Source organism: Typopeltis vanoorti, chromosome 16 (assembly GCF_054136105.1).
Source record: "Typopeltis vanoorti isolate ZY-2024b chromosome 16, IOZ_Tvanoo_1.0, whole genome shotgun sequence".
NCBI lineage: Eukaryota > Metazoa > Arthropoda > Arachnida > Uropygi > Thelyphonidae > Typopeltis > Typopeltis vanoorti.
Window position 1 is genome coordinate 33,952,020 of NC_143564.1, and position 20,094 is coordinate 33,972,113.

Here is a 20,094-nt window from a genome sequence, read left to right on the forward strand (position 1 = left end):
TACTATCTCCACAAGTGTAGCTCCTTAATAATAGTCACAACTGTTCTAAGAAACAACTCTCCCTATAATGAAATGCATATATGCTTCCTAATAGCTACAGCCTTTTGCCTAAGATGGTGGCGAAATTCAGCATGGATATAATGGCCTATATGAGTCTTCTGAAAAAAATGAAAAATGTAAGCTTTCGTCTGGTTGATGAAAAATTAGAAGATCTAAAAAGGCTAACTGGTTATTTAGTCCTTCCTCCAAGGTGAATTAGACCCTAGGATGAATGGCAAAGAAATGGAGCTAGCTGAGGAATTAGATAAGTACCAGATCGACATAATAGGGGTGACTGAAACAAAAAAGACCAAAACTGGTGAGATCTTTCTGAGCAATAAATACAAAATGTTATATTCAGGCAATGACAATCAAGGAAAAGAAGGAGTGGCCATAGTATTCAACACAAAATACGAGGCTAATCTTCTTGAATGGCAGTCAGTCTCAAGTAGAGTAATGTGGGCAAATATGAGAATGGGGAACTGGACAATGAGACTTATTTGTGCCTATGGTCCCACAGAAGGTTCTACTAAGGTAGAAGTGGAGGAATTTTTTGAGGCTTTAGAAAAAGCAACTGACACAATGAAAAAGGAAAAGTTGGTCCTTGTTGTGGATCTAAATAGTAGAGTAGGAAATGATTGTGAGACATACAAAAATATTTTGGGAAAATTTGGAGAAAAGAGCAAAGCTAATAATAATGGCAAATATCTGTTGGATTTCTGCTCAGGACATTGACTGGTTATTACTAACACCATGTTCCAACATAAAAATGTGCACAAATTCACATGGAGAGAAGAGGCTAGGAATAAGAAAAGTCTCATTGACTATGTTATTGTTGATAGTGATGTTTTCTCCCTGGTGCAGGACACCAGAGTGTACAGAGGATTTGAAATTGGAAGTGATCACTATTTAGTCTTGAGCAGGATAAAATTGAATTTCATATTGAAAAGAATAACATGTAAGTAAGTTTTAAAGCGAATAAAAGTTGAGCAGCTCTCAGATGTGAACTGTAGACTAAAATACAGAGATATTATTGAAAAGAAAATGAAAGAGTTTGAGAACAGGAATCAAACCTTGGAGATTCAGTGGCAAACTCTGAAGGAAACATTGATTGATTCTGCCAGAGAGGCATGTGGTGAGGTTGTGTGCAAGGATAAAAAAAATCAGAACTCCCTGGTGGACACAGGAAGTTAAAGAGGCAGTGAAGGAAAAGAAGAAAGCATATCAAAAGTTCCTGGCAAATAAGTCAGCTTTTACTCTTACAGAATACAGAGACAAATGTAAGAAAGCTAAACAGTGTGTAAAACTAGCTAAACAAAAGTCATGGGAGGACTTTGGCAAGAATATAGAAAATAAATATCAAGAAGGTGGCAAAATATTCTGGAGGTTGTTGAAGAAACTTAGGAATGGAGGAAAGAGTGCTGTAAAAGGAATTATAGATGATAAAGGTGAAATGAAAACAGGAGAAAAAGATATCCTTGAAGTATGGAGTAATTACTTTGAAAAACTGCTAAATGAAACAAGCAGTGATGACAGCACAGTGATAAAAAACACTGACCAGGCATGCAGTCAGGAATACATATCCATACTTGAAGTAGAAAAAGCCATCAAAGGCTTGAAATGTGGAAAGGCAGCAGGAGTAGATGATATTCGACCAGAAATGCTGAAGTATGGTGGTATGAGAGTCTTACAGTGGCTGCACTGCATAGTTCAGAAAGCCTGGACAGAGGGACGAATTCCCGATGATTGGAGTAGAGCTCTCATAGTACCCATATATAAAAAGGGAAATAAAACTGAATGTGAGAATTACAGAGGTATTTCCCTACTGAGTGTTCCTGGCAAGATCTATGCAAGTATACTTGAGAAACGGTTGAGAAGAATTGTGGAAGAAAAGCTTGGTGAAGAACAAGCTGGATTCAGGCCAAATAGAGGCTGTCAGGATCAGATCTTCACTTTACGACAAATAGTCGAGAAAGCATGGGAATATAACAAAGATCTGTATTTAAGTTTTGTCGATTTGGAAAAGGCATATGACAAGGTGCCAAGAGAGAAGCTATTCAATACGCTGCAGTTATATGGTGTCAATGGGGCATTATATCAAGCAATACTTAGTCTTTGAGTTGTGAGTCAGCAGTTAGAATTGAAGGAAGTACAGGAAGATGGTTTAATGTTAAATCTGGTGTGAGACAAGGATGTACATTATCCCCTCTGTTATTCATTATCTATATGGATCACATTATGAAGGAATGTGGTATTAAACCTGATATCAAAATTGGAGATGTTAATGTCAGCTCTTTGCTTTATGCGGATGATGTTATATTTCTAAATAAATCCGCTACAAGTCTGCAAGATTCTCTGACTAAATTGAATAGCTGTTGTAATAGATATGGTATGAAGGTCAGCAATAAAAAGACAAAGACAATGAAAATAGGCAGAATCATTGAAAATGTCAACTGTGTTGTGAATGGAGAACCTGTGGAACAAGTAAAACATTTCAGCTACTTAGGCACAATTTTTTCTGAAGATGGTAAACTAAATATAGAAATAGACAACAGAATCAGCAAAGCTGGTATCGTGGGAAGTCAATTGAATAAATTCATATGGAATAAGAAAGAAATTAGTCGGAACACTAAATTAGCTGTATACAAGACTGTGTTCAAACCAATTTTAACTTATGGATCTGAGAGCTGCGTCAGAAGTAAAACACTTGACCAAAGACTAGAGACCGCAGATATGAGAGTCCTGAGAAAGATTAGAGGCGTGAACAGATGGCATCAATGGCAATATCATATTAAAAATGAGGATATTAGGAAAGAACTTGACATTGTCAGCATCCAGGAATGCGTTAGCAGAGCTAATCTCAGATGGTATGGTCACTTAAATAGAATGGGAGAGGAAAGATTAGCAAAACAAGTGTTCTCTGCCAGGTTGGCAGGAAAACGACCCAGAGGAAGACCAAGATATAGGTGGATTGATACGGTACAAAGTGCCTTAGACGATAGAAATATAAGATCTGATAATGTTGGAGTCTTGACAAGTAACAGACTGATTTGGAGGAAAATTGTAGATAGGAAGTTAGTAATGATGTAATTTTTTCATGTAGTACTGTCATATCCTGTACACCCCTTGAAGGTACATGGCAGGAATTTGATGATGATGATGATGAAATGCTTTTAATTTGGAAAGAATTAAGACTCTAATACATCATGATCATTCTTTATGTTTTCGAAACAAACTTTTACAAAAAAATTGGTTTGAACACTGTTTTTGAATACAGCTAATTTAGTGTTTTGACTAGTTTCTCTCTTATTCCATATAAATTTGTTGAGTTGACTTCCTACCATACCAGCTTTATTGATTCTGTTGGATCAGAGCTGTATAACTGAGCGGAGACCTCCACATAGCCTTTAAACGAATGCGGAGAATCGACCAAGGCTTCTGACCTAATTGTCCAATCCTAACCATCTCATGGTGCACCCTATTAGGTATCTACCTGGATACTGAATGAGGATGGCATGGCAATTTGGGATTTAAAAGAGCAAATTGTATTCTTATTGGCTTAAACCACAAATAAAATTATGGTACAACATGACAACGTTTCATGTCCCCCTACCCCCAATAACAAAATTTGGCACGTTAATCTTCGCTCTTTACTTTATGCAGATTATGTTATATTTTTAAATAAATCCAGTACAAGTCTGCAAGATTGTCTGTCTAAACTGAATAAGTGTTGTAATGAATTAGGTATGAAAATCAGTAATACAAAGACAACGAAAATAGGCAGTAACATTGAAAATATCAACCACATTTTAAATGGAGAACCTATAGAACAAGTAAAATATTCAGATACTTAGGTACAATTTTTAGTGAAGAGGGTAATTTAAATATAGAAATAAACAACAGCATCAGCAAAGCCAGTATGGTAGGTTTAATAAATTTATAAGCAATAAGAGAGAAATTAGTCAAAACACTAAAGTAGCTGAATACAAGACAGTGTTCAAACCAATTTTAACATATGGATATGAGAGCTGGGTTAGAAATAAAACACTTGACCAAAAACTAGAGATTATAGATTAGGGGCATGAAGAAATGAAATCAATGGCAATATCATATTAAAAATGAGGATATTAGGAAAGAACTTGACATTGTTAGCATCCAGAAAAATGTGTTAGCATAGCTAATCTAAGGTGGTATTGTCACTTAAAAAGAATGGGAGAGGAAAGATTAGCAAAACAAATGTTCTCTGCCAGGTTGGCAGGAAAAAGCCCCAGAGAAAGACATAGGTGGATTGATACGGTAAAAAGTGCCTTCGAAGACATAAATATAAGATCTCATAATGTTAGTCTTGACAGATAACATTGATTTGGAGAAAAATTGTTGACAGGAAGTTAGTACTGATGTAAGTTCTTCATGTAAGTTCTTCAAGGGGTGTACAGGATATTACTATCATAATATCCTGTACACCCCTTGAAGGTACATGTCAGAGATTTGATGATGATGAAATTAAAGTTGTTAAATTTTAAAATCATCTGAAGAAATGAAACAGGATTGGGAAAAACAAACAGTAGTTGTAGTAAGCTCTGTAACTGTCAGGAAAAGATGCATTCGACAGGAACTGACAGCCAGGCTCCCTAACACAGAAACTCTTGTTAACGAAAAAAACAAACAAAAAAAAACAAGAGATTGGGTTTCCATAAATTGGTGCAAAGAGCATGCCAAATGGACCCATGATCAGTGAAAAAGAGTAATTTTTTTCTGATGAGAAAGTTTAATCTGCAGGGTGCCAATGGCAGAGAGACAGTTTGAAGACAATCAGGAGAAAAATTCAACCTTGACTGTCTAATGTCAACAGTCAAATTCTCCTCTATAGTCAGATGATCTGGAACTGCATGTCATATCATGCATTGGTTGCTTGCATTTCACAAAAGGTTCAGTGAGTACGCAAGTGTACCAAAAAATTTAAGAAGAAATTGCTACCTACTATCAGAGACCACTTTACGGTAATGACAAACTGCATCTTTCAGGATGACTATCCCTTGTCATAGGTCAAAAAGTGTAAGTAATGCTATTATAACCCTAAAATGTACCATACAAATTGAGTTTAGTACTTAAAACAGCTTTACTTTTTTGTTGCAGGTTATTAATTGACTGAATGAACACTCGATTCAGCAACTACTGTGGGCAGCCCAGATCTCAACCCAATTGAGAATTTGTAGTACCAAATGGAGTCTGAAATACACAAGATGTCAAAAACACTTTGGGAACTCCAAGAAGTCATAAAAGGTATGGAACCATGAATTGACAGTTGCATCCATCAGGTAATTTATTAATTACAGCTTCACTGATGTCAAGCTGTAATAAAGGCAAGAGTAGGACCAACGAAGTACTAAACAGAAAAAATAAATTTTAAGCTTTGAATGTTAGTAAAACTGTGTAATAGAACTAAATTTTGATATCGGTATTTGTTTTTCCAGTGAAAATATCACTATCCACTCCATTTTGAAATATTTGCAAATTTGTCAAGTTGTTGCCATTTCCTAATTATGTCACATCCTGTACTAAAAAGAGCCAAATATTAATCAAACATAAAAATATTATATTATCTTCATTATTTGTGACAATTATTATGTTATTACCCCTTTTCAAATATGCATTCAAATTAATTAGCAAAAAAAAAAAAGGTTACTGCAGGTGATGCAGTTTCTGTGAACATGAGTGTATAGCATGATACTTGACATGTATGTTCTGGGACTACTTAAATGGAAGAGTCCATTATCTCTTAAAGTGTTTGTTACACTTCAAAGTATCCAAACAAGAGTCACAAATTCAATCATCCAACAGAGTAATAATGCAGGGATGTAGTGAAAAAAACTCAATTCTTTGTAATAATGGGAGCACATATTTCGCTGAAACAAGTAAGTAGTTTCATAACCTTTATTCTCAAAGTTTGGACACACCTGTGAAAGTAGTTTATGAATCCATCACAACAGAACATTCTGTTGAGACCACTACTTCTAGAAAGTACTCATGCATTAAATCTGAACTTAAGAAGGAATACTGTTTCTTAGTGCACCATAACAAAATAAATAACTTCACTGTTTGGTTGAAAAGACAGAAGATAAAATCCATTCAGGATTTAAGATACTAGACACATTTTCAAATGAAAGCAAGTTAGCCAGTCTAATACAGAGAAGAGAGGATTTTATCTTTCATTTCTTCTGCAAAACAGAGAACTAGACAAAAAACACAAGTACTGTCAGATAAGACAGAATAAGCTCAGTTACTTGGTCATAACTGCCTGTAGGTCATAGAAAGGTGAAATAAGAGCTGTTTTCTTACAATGTATGAAACAATCTGGGTTTTATTGCTAAAGTGAGTCCCTATTTTAGTTGTACATGTTTGAAATAATTCTCGTGTTCTTTTTCTGATGCTATCTATTCTTTTCTGTCTAAAACAATGGAACCACACTGATATCTGGCCACTGAACCTAAAAACAGAGGATCCTGAAAACATTTGATCTGTTTGAGGCAAACAGACTTGTATATTTCTCCAATACTACTACTTGAAAATAAATTGATCACTGGTAACATAGTCTTTCAAAACACTTTTTGAACAAACTCAAACATGTGATAATGTAGTAAAGTCCATACTGTGGAAACACTCCAGACATTATGGTTTGGGATCTTAGTGCATCCTCAGTCCAGACTTGACAGCTCCCATCAGCAGCATGCTGGTGGGCACTGTCATGCAGCAGCAGCAAAACACCATGCGACAGAACTCCTCAATTTTATGCGATGACTTCAAGCTCATTACATGGTATCATACCATAATGTAAACTCTTGATTATTGTGCCCATTTCCTGATAATGTGCAAAGATTGGTTTGAGTTGTAGAAAAATGTGAGCACCACTTTTTCCTAATAATAGTTGTCATTTGAACTCTTCTTCACATGGTTCTTTTTTTGGGCTTGGAAAGGCATTTTCATAAAGATTCCTCACAATATAGATTGAGAAACTACTAATGCTTATCCATGAGTTGTTTGGGAAGGAAATCTACTGTGTACGGCTTCATCAATCAACCTTCGATCACCCACTTGCTGTTATTAAGGATATGTGCATAGGACTTATCAGTTGCAAAGGTTGCTAAATTAATGTTATAATTTATCAGGTTATTTTTTGTATACAGTAAATTTATATACAAGAGATCAGTCTCTCTATAGTATAAATGTCATGAAAAAACTTGTTAATAGTGGATTTGCAGTTTATTCTCTATAGGAACTGCAGATTATACTTTAGAAAATACCTGAGGGGGGGGTCCAAAACACAGGAGTAAAGAGAATGAACAAAAGAGGAGGAAAATGGTTTCATTTTAGAAGTTTGGAAACAAAAAGCACATTTTAGCAGATTCAGAAAAATCCTGCAGTACTCTCAAGTCATTGTCTGCAATGAGTATGGTGGTTACCCCGGATTAAAAATATTATCTATTATCGATATAGGATATTGTTCAATTTCATTGTTTACATCTTATCTTATGAATCTCCTGAACACTTTTGACAACATCTATGAAGTAAAAAAGAAAATGCAAGCAGCTGTTTTGCAAAATAATTGTTTTAAAGCTACATCCTCAAAAAGAAGAAATAATGAGTTTTTCCATGATATCCAAAGTAACTCTGAAAACATATTGTATACTGAGAGATTGGTGGGGGGGGACAGGTTGTTTGGTCATTTCAATTCTCTTATGAGTAAAAAAGCAATGGTTTAATACTGGCTGTTATAACTCATGTACAATCTAGCTTTGGAGCAATACTTTGGATGCATAAGGATTTCAGCAGACAGCACCAAATGGTCTAACTCATTCAAGGTAACCTGACTGATGGCAGCAAGTGTCATTCTGTTGAAACATGAGTGACAGAAAGTCATCATTGAATGTAGGCACATAATTACCACTTATGTCATTATACCAAGAACAAAATCTAGTAGTCTTATCATGAAAATCCAGGCCAATACCACACTATTTTCTTTGAAACAAAATCCTCATACATCTGTTGATACAAGATTGAGATTGCTTTGTTGGAATGCAAGTTCTTAGCAACAGATTCAAAGCATCACTAGTAGTGCTTCATTATTTAGCACGTTACATGATGTGATAGTCTATACCACTGACAAACTTCATACTATCACACTTTCATTGCAGTAATTGATATGTGGAATGAATCCAGTTTTCAATGAGTGGTTGCCTGATTCTTCTGTTAGATGAAAACAGTGGTAGACAGATTCATCAATTCACAAACTGTCTTTCCATTTCTTCAGAATCTGTTGACATGGCACTGCTATCGCTGAGCATTAATAGTTGTGATCATTGATTTGGGATCTGTAGTTCAGCTATGAAATCATTACTAATGCAAAGCTTTGTAATGCTGCATATGTACACAGGCCCTGTGCTTCTGAATAACTCTGCTGCAAATAGCTCAGATTTCATTTTGCAGGACATGTGGCTGCTCAAAAACCTCTATACAAAACCTGGCATCAACACAATCACTTCAGACTATGATGGAAGAGCAGCAGACCTCAAGCAATAAGCATCAAAAGAATTATGAAAGCTTTGCAATAACCACAGACTGCATCATTGAAGCATCTTTCAATTGTCTTTAATTTTAATACTGTTTTGTCGGCAAGACACATTGACTAGTCAGAGCATACTGAAAGTAGCCATCTAGCATAAAAAACTTATTGTTTAATACTGACCATATACAAATATTTTAACATTCTTTGCCTACCAGTTTCGCTAGCAAACTGTCTAGCTTTTTCAAGGCATTGACGGAAAAGTTTAAAAAATACTAGTAAATGCAAATTGAAAGGAACATAAAAATGTTGTAAACACTCTAGTAGCTAAGGTTGCACGTTCGTGTGACAGAGACTGAGTGGACTTATTGTTCTTAATCATTGTAGTTCAGATGGATTTAGAGAGAGAGAGGATGAGGTTTTTCCATGAACTGTTAAGAATAGTACCCTGGTTTCTGTTGAGGTTTTCGCCAGTTTTTAACAATACTGCGGCCTCCTTGAATAAACGATGTCTATAATCGTTGTCTAAATATGGCACGGAGCTATTTTGCCACTCTATTGTGTGGTTAAACGTACAGAAATGATGTGCTAAGCCGGAAAAAATACTTCTGTTGTGGTTTACATCACCAACATGCTCTCTCTAGTTAGTAATGATGTAAATTTTTCATGTAGTACTGTCATATCCTGTACCCCCCTTGAGGATACATGGCAGGAATTTGATGATGATGATGATGACGTGCTCTCTCTGTCTGATCTCTAAACTCCGTGAAGTTTGTCTGATGTAGGCGAGACCACAGGAGCAAGGAATGTAATATACTCCTGGATATTTGTAGAATGGCACCTTGTCTTTTGGTGATCCTAAAAAAAATGTTTGATGCTGGTGGTTGGTTTGAAGATCACTCTGATGTTGTGGGCTTTTAGTATTCTGGCTATTTGATAAGAAATTGACTTGATGAAGGGAATCACTACAGTAGAAATGTGCTGGGAGTTTGGTTCTTCCTGTCTGGGGTTGTCACCGTGCAGATATTTTTAATGATGTTCGAAGAGTATCCATTTTGTGATAATGTTTTGGCTATTAGTGAGATTTCAGTCTGTGTATCCTCCTCTTCTGATATAAACTTACGTGCTCTATTTTTCAACATATGGATAATGCTTAGTTTGTGTGTCTTGTGATGGTTAGAAGTATAATGAAGGTATCTTCCAGTGTCTGTCGCGTTTCTGTAAATAGATAAATCGACACTATTTGATTGTCTTTTTATCAAGATGTCTAGGAAATGCAGATGGTTGTTGTTTTCAACTTCCAGAGTGAATTTTATCTTGTTATGTATGGAATTGATTTTATTCACAAATGATTTTAGGTTTTCTAAGTTATCTTGCCATATAATGAAAATATCGTCAACATATCTCCACCGTATAGATGGTCTAGGGGAGGTTGTTGAGAGAATTTCTTTTTAATGTTTTTCCATGAAAAACTTAGAGTCAATTTCTTATCAAATAGCCAGAATACTAAAAGCCCACAACATCAGAGTGATCTTCAAACCAACCACCAGCACCAAACATTTTTTAGGATCACCAAAAGACAAGGTGCCATTCTACAACTATCCAGGAGTATATTACATTCCTTGCTCCTGTGGTCTCGCCTACATCAGACAAACTTCACAGAGTTTCGAGATCAGACAGAGAGAGCACGTTGGTGATGTAAACCACAACAGAAGTATTTCTTCCGGCTTAGCACATCATTTCTGTACGTCTAACCACACGACAGAGTGGCAAAATAGCTCCATGCCATATTTAGACAACGATTATAGACATCGTTTATTCAAGAAAGTCACAGTATTGTTAAAAACTGGCAGAAACCTCAACAGAAACCAGGGTACTATTCTTAACAGTTCATGGAAAAACCTCATCCTCTCTCTACATCCATCTGAACTACAGCTAGCTAGTAATCACATTATGCGTTTACAACAAACACACAAGCGTGATAATGATTAAGAACAATAAGTCCACTCAGTCTCTGTCACATGAACGTGCAACTTTAGCTACCAGAGTGTTTACAATGTTTTTATGTTCCTTTCAATTTGCATTTACTAGTATTTTTTAAACTTTTCCGTCACCGCCTTGAAAAAGCTACACAGTTTGCTAGCAAAACTGGTAGGTAAAGAATGTTAAAATATTTGAATATGGTCAGTATTAAACAATAAGTTTTTATGCTTAACTTTCAAATGACCAAATATGTTTAATATGAGTAGCCATCTAGTTCAAAAGACAAAAGGCCATATGATGGGAGCTGGTTTAAAATATCTATACCTAAAATGCCTATACTATTTAAAATGGTACAGACATTTGAAAATAGCAAACATATTCATATACCATGGGTGAGAATGGGTTAGATAATTCAGGAATCCTACTCTTCAAAAAAAAACAATTTTAAAGCAACTCCAGGCTTCAAATAACCAGGATGAGAGTCATACACCAGGCACAAAGTTATTTACTATTAAAGTATTTCACGTACATCCATGTTATGGGATTCAAACCGGCAGGTCTCTTGGTTGGAGAGTATACAAACCATCTACTCAGTAGTTTGCATACTCTATTTACAAATAATCTACAAATGTCGTGGAAAATAAGCTTGAATTTCTGTCTGTCTCCTTAGTGAAAAGATGTACCCAATTCATGAAGAATCTCTAAGAGCCTGCAGCATCATCGCTGCATGGCGAGAATGCAGTATTTCCTAGTACTGTTGTTGGCTTTGAACATTATCTTCAGAAAAAAATAATCTAGTAAAATTTTTTTTCAGTATGTTTAGATAATTTTATTAAGACAGAAATGTAGCAAAATTCCCAAAAGATGTTAACACAAAATACTGCCAGAGCTATGCAGAATTCCCCACAAGCTTTCATTGTGCTTTAATGTGAAACTTATCCATATACCATGGGCAGAGTAGGGCTCCGTATACCAGAAGCCCTACTCTGCAAACCAAACACAGCACTTTTTTTTTAAAAACCCATATTAAACATTTTTAAAATTGATTACCTATCTTAGTAATTGTAGTCAAGTTTATTTGAAACTCCATAATCACCTTAAAATGAAATTTATACCATTTACAGCCAACCCTTGCTATAGTAAACACCATTATAACAAACTCACTCATTTGCTATAACAAACTATGAAAAAGGCTCACCCTACTAAAAGAAATTCAGTATAGCAAACTTTCCACTATAACACATAATTCTACATGGTCTCTAGGAGTTTTCTATAATAAATTGCTTATAGTAAGATATTATAATAAACTCAAGTATTGGCATTTTATGGTGATCTAGAAAAAACCCAAATAAAGTACTCCAACTGCTTCCTACATTGATCAATAGAGTTGTAAAAGTTTCCCCAGAAGGTGGTGGAGAGATCTTATTCCATATCCTTCTGACTGCCGAAAATTCCTTGGTGTATTTCCACAAGCAATCTGAGTTTGAAAATGTTGGTCTCAAAATCAGGTCAGTTCAAATCTGGCCTTACTTTGAATTAATTAATCCTATTAATTCTATTTTTCCTAATTAATCCTTTATAGCAAATACAACAGTAAGATGTAATGAAAAGATATGAATACAATTGCTGAAAATAATAATTAAAAGACAATTCCAATGCATTCATATGATTCAGGAAGGAAATGCTGTTTTATGATTATTTTCATTCAATGAAAATAAAGAATACCTGCTGTTCTCTGTGTGTCCTGATAGATTCCCTGACTTATCAGGAACTTCTTGAAACAAAATGTAGTCTTGTGTGCAGAGGAAAAGAAACCATATGATCCAAATACTTCCATGAGTAAAAGAAATCTCTGAATGTAAATCTTTCTTTGGTGGTCAACTATAAAACAAAGAATGTTTCACTTCATTTGAATTTACTGAACAATAAAACTAAACTGTTATCAAAATAATAATTTCCTTTTAATATCCTCTATTCTGCTTGCAAAACTATATAATAAGAAAAGATATAATATAATATAATAAGGCTATATAATTTAGGAGAAAGAGGATAACCATTATTCTTCTGAAAGGGTTTTGAAATACATATTACATAAATGTTAAAAATTCTGTCTTACTACTACAACACAGGTTTTAACTTAGCACTGCTTGTCATAATGTCTTGCAAGAATAGAAAAAAATAGCACAAAGAATCCCTTGGACTAAAAATACCATGAAGTATGAACAAGGAAGTTATTATCCATCTTTTAAAGGCTTTGATATAAGCTTATCAGGACTATTGTGATTGTATTTTGTCATTGAGATTTTCTGGAAATGAAATGGCAGAAAGGACCCAGACAGATGAATAAGATTGATGGGTCATGGAACACTCTCTAAAGATAGAAAATTTTGCAATGCAAAAATTTGACAAGAAAATAATGTATATAACAAACATATAAGCTAGTAAGAGAATTTCATAAGATAGATGCAGAAAAAAATTTTTCAATACAGATGATTGAAAACATAAAAATCTAGGGCTTATCCTCTTGTGAGAACAAGAGGTCAACCCTAGAGGAAGAGTACAAATGCAGTTAGCAAGGATGTGAGGACCAGATTGGTTTCACTTGAAGAACGAGGAAAAATGGAATGGATTCCTCCAGAAATGGTTGTAGAGTATCAATGAATGAGTTTAAGAAGGGATATGATGGGAACCATGTGAATAATGATTTGTGCACAAATCATCATCATCAAATTCCTGCCATGTACCCTCAAGGGGTGTACAGGATATGACAGTACTACATGAAAAATTTACATCATTACTAACTTCCTATCTACAATTTTCCTCCAAATCAGTCTGTTACTTGTCAAGACTCCAACATTATCAGATCTTATATTTCTATCGTCTAAGGCACTTTGTACCGTATCAATCCACCTATATCTTGGTCTTCCTCTGGGTCATTTTCCTGCCAACCTGGCAGAGAACACTTGTTTTGCTAATCTTTCCTCTCCCATTCTATTTAAGTGACCATACCACCTGAGATTAGCTCTGCTAACGCATTCCTGGATGCTGACAATGTCAAGTTCTTTCCTAATATCCTTGTTTTTAATATGATATTGCCATTGATGCCATCTGTTCACGCCACTAATCTTTCTCAGGACTCTCATATCTGCAGTCTCTAGTCTTTGGTCAAGTGTTTTACTTCTGACCCAGCTCTCAGATCCATAAGTTAAAACTGGTTTGAACACTGTCTTGTATACAGCTAATTTAGTGTTCCGACTAATTTCTCTCTTATTCCATTTGAATTTATTCAATTGACTTCCCACCATACCAGCTTTGCTGATTCTGTTGTCTATTTCTATATTTAATTTACCATCTTCAGTAAAAATCGTGCCTAAGTAACTGAAATGTTTTACTTGTTTTACGGGTTCTCCATTCACAACACAGTTGACATTTTCAATGATTCTGCCTATTTTCATTGTCTTTGTCTTTTTATTGCTGACCTTCATACCATATCTATTACAACAGCTATTCAATTTAGTCAGAGAATCTTGCAGACTTGTAGCGGATTTATTTAGAAGTATAACATCATCCGCATAAAGCAAAGAGCTGACATTAACATCTCCAATTTTGATATTAGGTTTAATACCACTTTCCTTCATAATGTGATCCATATAGATAATGAATAACAGAGGGGATAATGTACATCCTTGTCTCACACCAGATTTAACATTAAACCATCTTCCTGTACTTCCTTCAATTCTAACTGCTTACTTACAACTCAAATAAAGACTAAGTATTGCTTGATATAATGCCCCATTGACACCATATAACTGCAGCGTATTGAATAGCTTCTCTCTTGGCACCTTGTCATATGCCTTTTCTAAATCGACAAAACTTAAATACAGATCTTTGTTATATTCCCACGCTTTCTCGACTATTTGTCGTAAGGTGAAGATCTGATCCTGACAGCCTCTATTTGGCCTGAATCCAGCTTGTTCTTCACCAAGCTTTTCTTCCACAATTCTTCTCAACCGTTTCTCAAGTATACTTGCATAGATCTTGCCAGGAATACTCAGTAGGGAAATACCTCTGTAATTCTCACATTCAGTTTTATTTCCCTTTTTATATATGGGTACTATGAGAGCTCTACTCCAATCATCAGGAATTCGTCCCTCTGTCCAGGCTTTCTGAACTATGCAGTGCAGCCACAGAAAGACTTTTATACCACCATACTTCAGCATTTCTGGTCGAATATCATCTACTCCTGCTGTCTTTCCACATTTCAAGCCTTTGATGGCTTCTTCTACTTCAAGTATGGATATGTATTCCTGACTGCATGCACAAATCATCACTACTTGTTTCATTTAGCAGTTTTTCAAAGTAATTACTCCATACTTCAAGGATATCTTTTTCTCCTGTTTTCATGTCACCTTTATCATCTCTAACTCCTTTTACAGCACTCTTTCCTCCATTCCTAAGCTTCTTCAACAACCTCCAGAATATTTTGCCACCTTCTTGATATTTATTTTCTATATTCTTGCAAAGTCCTCCCATGACTTTTGTTTAGCTAGTTTTACACACTGTTTAGCTTTCTTACATTTGTCTCTGTATTCTGTAAGAGTAAAAGCTGACTTATTTGCCAGGAACTTTTGATATGCTTTCTTCTTTTCCTTCACTGCCTCTTTAACTTCCTGTGTCCACCAGGGAGTTCTGATTTTTTTATCCTTGCACACAACCTCACCACATGCCTCTCTGGCAGAATCAGTCAATATTTTCTTCAGAGTTTGCCACTGAATCTCCAAGGTTTGATTCCTGTTCTCAAACTCTTTCATTTTCTTTTCAATAATCTTTCTGTATTTTAGTCTACAGTTCACATCTGAGAGCTGCTCAACTTTTATTCACTTTAAAACTTTCTTACATGTTATTCTTTTCGATATGAAATTCAATTTTATCCTGCTCAAGACTAAATAGTGATCGCTTCCAATTTCAAATCCTCTGTACACTCTGGTGTCCTGCACCAGGGAGAAAACATCACTATCAACAATAACATAGTCAATGAGACTTTTCTTATTCCTAGCCTCTTCTCTCCATGTGAATTTGTGCACATTTTTATGTTGGAACATGGTGTTACTAATAACCAGTCCATGTCCTGAGCAGAAATCCAACAGATATTTGCCATTATTATTAGCTTTGCTCTTTTCTCCAAATTTTCCCAAAATATTTTTGTATGTCTCCCAATCATTTCCTACTCTGCTATTTAGATCCCCAACAAGGACCAACTTTTCCTTTTTCATTGTGTCAGTTGCTTTTTCTAAAGCCTCAAAAAATTCCTCCACTTCTACCTTAGTAGAATCTTCTGTGGGACCATAGGCACAAATAAGTCTCATTGTCCAGTTCCCCATTCTCATATTTGCCCACATTACTCTACTTGAGACTGACTGCCATTCAAGAAGATTAGCCTCGTATTTTGTGTTGAATACTATGGCTACTCCTTCTTTTCCTCGATTGTCATTGCCTGAATATAACATTTTGTATTTATTGCTCAGAAAGATCTCACCAGTTTTGGTCTTTTGCACAAATCATTATTTACAAATCTTCTATACAGGGACAGGTAGTGTTATTGAAAATATATCTTATTTAATAAATAATTATGGTCATTTCTGATGTAGAGGACTCAATCCAAATTCAGGAAATATAGAACAGATTTTAACACGCTTCTTGCAAAGAGTCTATTCAAACTCCACAACATTCAGATGAGTAAGTTGCTTTTTGGGTCAAATCTTCTATACAGGGACAGATAATGTTATTGAAAAGATATCATATTTAACAAACAATTATGGTCATTTCTGATGTAGAGGACTTCATCCAAATTCAGGAAATACCGAACAAAGTTTAACACAAACAGATACAAAGCGAATCACTTCTAATGTGATGTCAAATGAGAAGACAATGTCTTCTGGGGATGGAGTCTTTCACATACGATGACACAAAACAATACATTTCTGTTATCTGATTGCAACCGCATCCATTTTTTGTCTTCTCACAGCCTTATTCATTTTTCTTATCAAAGTGCTCCTATTCTAAAAGTGATGTGGCACATAAGAAAAGAAGCAATACTGATATGCTTTTTTTTTTTTTTTTTTTTTTTTTATGATGATGCTGTGCAGACACATTTATTAGTGGAAAGTTTGCAAGAAAACAAACATCTTCAAAAGATCTTTTTCAAAATTCCTAAGGTGTGTTTAATTAAAATGAATCACCTGTTTACTTGCTATTTTCCAGGTATTTTGCCAAGTATCACTTTTTGCAAGAGATTTTCGAAACTTCAATGTCAATTTTAATGCAGTTTGACAGTTATTACTAAATCACTTTCCAGACATTTTTTATGTGTAAAGAAATGACATTTCACCACAGAGAGAGAGAATGTGAGCTACTTCAATGGCAGAAGCTATTCTTCCTTATATAAAAACATATGAAAGGAATCAAACTTTGCCAAAAGTGACCTGGGAGATGGCAACTGATTTCAGTGTGGAAAGTCATGAAGATATCACACACACACACACACACACACACACACACACACACACACACACACACACACACACACACACACACACACACAATTTTACTATTTGCAGTTTCTTGTAAATAAATATACTACCACCAAATAGTTGTATTAGCTCTTTTTGGTCTAAATATCCTACTAACAAGATCTCAAAGATCAAAACTGGGCTGCTGACAGGTCAACAGCCTCAGAAATCAAGGAACAGGAAACTGCTATAAAATTTATTGACATGTGTGGGTAGAAAAACTTGGCTTTCTGAAAACAACTACACTAGAACTTAATGAGGAAAAAGTATAAAAATGAAAAAAATAAGCTAAAACAAACTAGAACCCAAAATAAATGTGCCTGCACAGCATCAGCCAAGTGATGGAACATGTTGCAAAGCAAATTTCATGCATAATTAGCTACTATACTTGGACAATTAGAAGAATCAATAAAAATAAAATGAATAGAAATACTGAGATTTATATAATTTAAATGGGAATGGCAAATAAACATATAACTGAAAGAAGACTAATGAAGAAGAAGAAGAGTGGAGGAGGGTAAGTAGAAATAAAAAATATTAGACAACCACAGATTTAGCTGCTAGAAGGAATTAAAACTTAAGTTAATAAGTCAATAATTATAAACTCATCATGTTACATTCTGAAGTATTTCTTATGGTTCAATGTCAAAAACACTGCAGTGAAGCCTTCAGAGAACTATAATTGTGCACAATAAGGCAAAAAGATTAGATAAAAATCAGTAATGACATTTTAGAAATCAACAAAAAATCAAACCGTGGACATGAGTTAGAAACAAACATTTATTTACAACAGAACAAGAAAAACATGGGCATACTCAAAAGGAAAGACATGAATAAGAAATACAGTTCAACTGAAAATGCATGACATTTTGACCAACTAGAATACAATTGTGTCAATGAACTGATTTCTAGAATGAAATCTAACTCTTTCTTACATTGTTGAAAGTGTCCTGATAAATTCAGTCCAAATGGACTAAAATAAAGAACCTTTTGGGAAGGACTTTTTCTACAGATATAGCTCTATCAAAAAATTTGGAATACAGTAATTTATTAATGAGTAATTAACTCAGATAACCATCTACTTATTTTCCATTTTTTATGTCGCCTTTATCATTGGATTCATTTTCTGTACTTTATTTCTAAGCTTTTCGTTAGCTTCCAGAACATTTTGCCGCTTCTATGATACTTAACAATCTTCTATGTTCTTACCATGACTATAAGAGAACATCTTTATTGCTGACTAAAGTTCCATTACTTTTTGTTTAGCTATTTTTTAACACAACTCAGCTTTCAAACATATTTTTCTATTTTCTCAGGACAGCTGCTAACTTACTTATCAGTAAGTTTCAATAGTTTTTCCCTTTCTATAAAGCCATCTAAAATTCTGAAGTTCTGATTTTTTTTTATCCTTACATGCCTCCAGTCAAAATTAATCAGCACTTCTCCAGATTTTGCTGAGTCTGAAGTTTGGTTCTTTTTCAAACTGTTTTATCTTTTTTCCAATAATATTTGTATGTTATTGGAAGTCTGATTATTACTTTAAGCATTTCAGAAATCTACAGTTCTGAAAAGCTGCTTGACCAATTCTTTCACTTTTATTTCTTTCCCTATTTTTTCTTTTCAATAAGATATTTCTTTTTATCTTGTTCAAAGTAAAATGGCAATCACTTCCTATTTCAAATCTTTTATATATGAGAGATGTTTGAAAAGTTTGGTAAATTTCAAATAGACGGTGACACAATTCGTTTATGCGTCAGCACATATCTTTTTCATGACGGTTGGCAAAATTTTAGCTACATGCGACGCGTAGTTTTAGTTTGGCAAACATTTAAAATGACCGTATTCACATTTTTCATAAAAATGGGAAAAAAAACGAGTTTCATGCAGTGATAAAATACTTTTATTTGAAGAAGTGGACAGTCGCACAGATCAAAGCTGAGTTAGATACAGTTCATGTGGACTATGCACCAACATTAAAGACTATTTATTTTTGGATAAATGAGTTTAAACGTGATCGTAAGTCCATCGAAGATAAAGCATGCTCCGGACGCCCGTCTGAGGTCACTACAAAGGAAATGACTGACAAAATTCATGATATTGTTATGGAAGACTGCTGAGTGAAAGTGAGTGAGATTGTAGGCATCTCAAATGAACGGGTGTATAATATCCTGAATGAACATGTCAATCAAAAACACATGCGAAAAGACATTTCAACGCAGTTTGGCAATGTTGAATCACAATTCGCAGGATTTAATGCATCAATTTGTGACTGTAGACAAAACTTGGATCCACCACTATGCACCTGAATCCAAGCAGTAGTCAAAATAGTGGACAATGCCCGGTGAAAGATAACCAAAAAAAAAAAAGGGAAAATCGTTTTTTCAGCTGATGGCCACTGTTTTTTTGGGATTCCCAAGGAATTATCATGTTAGACCATTTGGAAAAGGGTAAGACAATAACAGGAGTCTATTATGCATCATTGTTGGAACATTTAAAAGGACTGAAGAAAAAATGGCCAAGATTGGAGCACAAAAAAAGTGCTCTTTCATCAAGACAATGCACTGTTCCACACATCGGCCACTGCAATGGCAAAATTGCACGAACTGAGGTTCGAATTGGTTTCGCATCCACCGTATTCTCCAGACTTGGCCCTGTGTGACTTCTTGTTCCCAAACTTAAAAATTTGGCTCAGTGGGAAAAAATTTTCTTCAAATGAGGATGTCATCAAGGCTGTCAATGACTATTTTGCACAATTTGACAAATCCTACTTTTTAGATGGGATGATAAAACTGGACACTTGCTGGACCAAATGTGTAGACCTTGAAGGAGACTATGTTGAGAAATAATGGCGATTTTTTCCGAAAAAATGTTTAACTTATTTTTTTACCAAACTTTTCAAACAACCCTCATATCCAGAACTAGTTGTAAAGATATCACTAATCA

General features: G+C 34.8%; 1 protein-coding gene across 9 annotated transcripts in view; it reads right to left on the reverse strand.

Moving 5' to 3' along the window:
• The window catches only part of LOC150097938 (protein Jade-1-like), a 335,931-nt gene that overhangs the window by 265,836 nt on the left and 50,001 nt on the right, over nucleotides 1–20,094 (reverse strand). For all 9 annotated transcript variants that reach the window (XM_090405951.1, XM_090405944.1, XM_090405950.1 and 6 more), the window contains one exon: nucleotides 12,308–12,463. The gene's annotated coding sequence lies outside the window, so the exon portion shown is untranslated. The remainder of the gene's footprint in view (nucleotides 1–12,307; nucleotides 12,464–20,094) is intronic.